This window comes from Octopus bimaculoides, chromosome 29, assembly GCF_046866305.1.
Source record: "Octopus bimaculoides isolate indiv1 chromosome 29, ASM4686630v1, whole genome shotgun sequence".
In the NCBI taxonomy this organism is placed as follows: domain Eukaryota; kingdom Metazoa; phylum Mollusca; class Cephalopoda; order Octopoda; family Octopodidae; genus Octopus; species Octopus bimaculoides.
The window spans coordinates 19,477,868-19,480,768 of NC_142956.1; the positions used below are offsets into that span (position 1 = coordinate 19,477,868).

The 2,901-nt window shown below is 42.4% G+C and overlaps 1 protein-coding gene across 1 annotated transcript in view; it reads left to right on the forward strand.

The window, feature by feature from the left end:
• Positions 1–681: 681 nt before the first annotated feature.
• LOC106873928 (noggin-2) overlaps positions 682–2,901 on the forward strand; it is a 21,807-nt gene continuing 19,587 nt past the window's right edge. Inside the window, exon 1 of the mRNA XM_089345452.1 lies at positions 682–883. The gene's annotated coding sequence lies outside the window, so the exon portion shown is untranslated. The remainder of the gene's footprint in view (positions 884–2,901) is intronic.

Here is a 2,901-nt window from a genome sequence, read left to right on the forward strand (position 1 = left end):
TACGGAGACAAGGAGAAAAACACGGAGAAAAAAAATTGAATAGTGTTCAGTCAACGGTCAATCATGTTTGTGTGTGTGTGTTTGTCCCACCACCATCGCTTGACAACCGATGCTGGTGTGTTTACGTCCCCGCAACTTAGCGGTTAGGCAAAAGATTCCGATAGAATAAGTACTAGGCTGACAAAGAATAAGTTCTGGGGTCGATTTGTTCGACTAAAGGCGGTGCTCCCCTATTTTTCTTATCTGAAGCGTAACAACTATACTGTACATTAGATAATGTAGCCCTAGATATACTATGCCTGAATGTTCCATTTGTGACACCAGCTTTGCGATTATGACAACTGGAACGTCTCTGATCAAGGGTGTAATGGATCGGGACTGGCCGAGGGCTAAAGAAAAGACAGAACATTAACGACAACAACACCAACGAACGGAGGTCAGAGGTGACGAAGGTCAGCTGCGATGTCAACACGTGATACAACGAGCCCGGGTACACTTCATCCACCCGTTTTGCACCCCCACCCACGGCGGGCGACTCGGTCGGGTGTTTTCCCTAATGCCTCGCTGTTTACAGCACTTCTCGTCAAATAAACATGATACCCGATACATGCCAACCGACTCGAGAATCCGACACCGTAATTCGAAACCGCGACCGTTGTCATCACCATTTTTTGTTTTTAGCTACTTCAGTTTCACCAACCGACGAAGCGGGCTCCTAAGTGGTCGATAGAAAATGCTAGAAATAGCAGCTAAGCTTCAGGTGAAATCATGCAGAATCCCTTGTTGGCTACTTCAGATGAAAGCAAAACCATGGCTCTGTGGTTAGGGAGCTCGCTTAGCAACCAAATGTTTCCGAGATCAGTCCCACTTTGTGGCATTATAGGTAAGTGTCTTTTAATATAGCTCCGGGCTGACCAAAGCCGTGTGAGTGGATTTGGTTGTAGGAAACTGTGCGGATTCTCGTCATAGTCGAGAGTACAGCTATCATGTATGTATGTATGTATGTATGTATGTATGTATACACACACGAGTGAGTACTGAAAACTTCTTGGCTTTGTGCAAAAGAAAATACAGGAGGATCAGTTAATTATGATTTCATTCAACATATAGGGGCAGGAGTGGCTGTTAACCACATGGTTCCGGGTTCAGTTCCACCGCGTGGCACCTTGGGCAAGTGTCTTCTACTATAGCCTCAGACCGACCAAAGCCTTGTGAGTGGATTTGGTAGACGAAAACTGAAAGAAGCCCGTCGTCTATATATATATATATACTCTTTTACTTGTTTCAATCATTTGACTGCGGCCATGCTGGAGCACCGCCTTTGGCCGAGCAAATCGACCCCAAGACTTATTCTTTGTAAGCCTAATACTTATTCTATCGGTCTCTTTTGCCGAACCGCTAAGTGACGGAGACATAAACACACCAGCATCGGTTGTCAAGCAATGCTAGGGGGACAAACACAGATACACAAACACACACAGATATACACATATACATTTGTATATATGTATATGTATATGTTTGTGTGTCTGTGTTTGTCCCCCCAACATCGCTTGACAACCGATACTGGTGAGTTTACGTTCCCGTAACTTAGCGGTTCGGCATGATAGACCGATAGAATTAGTACTAGGCTTATAAAGAATAAGTCCTGGGGTCGATTTGCTCGACTAAAGGCGGTGCTCCAGCAAGGCCACAGTCAAATGACTGAAAAAAAAAATAAAGAATATTGAATATTCCCCTCTCGTCCTTGAGTTTTTCTTGTCCCTGTTAAAGAACATCGGAAGGTCGGGCCTCCAGCTGGGCCTTTCACGAGACCCTTAAAGCTAGGAACTTTTCAGCACCACCTCTTATCCACACACATGTACACACACACACACACACTCACACACGGCGCCCATGATGGTGTATATCACGGCGACGTCCCTACGACACGCATCAACAGTTAATCTCTTAACCGACAGCAGTACCATAGCTACAACGACGACTTCCACCACCACCACCACCACCACCACTGCCGCCGCCACCTTCCGTTGGCTATCGCCATCCAACCGTGACGCTCACATACCATGAATTATTACATGCAATACAGTCATTAAACAACTGTAACCTTTTTATATTAGAATATCGCCAGATGTTGGTCACGTTAGCTTATGGGGTTTCTTGTCACACACACACACACACACACACACACACACACACACACACACACACACACACACACACATACACACACATTTATACATACAAACAGATATATAAGTGTATGAATGTACGTATACACAAATGCAGCTATATATATATATATATAAATATATATATATATATATATATATATATATATATATATATATATATATATATATATATAGACATATATATCGGCCATCATTATTATGATTGACCGTTGACTGAACACTATTCAATTTTTTTTCTCCGTGTTTTTCTCCTTGTCTCCGTATTCTTTCTGTTGAAGAGCGTAGCTCGAAACGTCAAAGACTTTCCGTATTCCCGAGCGTCATACTAATATATACTTTTGTTATTTACACCACCTGTCCTCGTCTGTTGTTATTATTTGTATATTCTCCCATATATATATACATACATACATACATATATATACATACATACATATATATGTGTGTGTGTGTGTGTGTGTGTGCATGCATACATTAATGTATACACAACTGTAACAAGAAATCAAACGCTGTTGATATATATATATATATATATATATAGCAATGTTAATTCTCTATATGAAGTATTAACAGTAACTGCACGATAAAGTGTCATCAGCTGTCGAACGCCGACGAAGGGAAATAACCCTGAAATCCGGATACGTTCGTGCTGCTGGCCGAGGTGAGAGGGATAACTCCCTTGGCAAACAGGACACAGTCGTGTGTC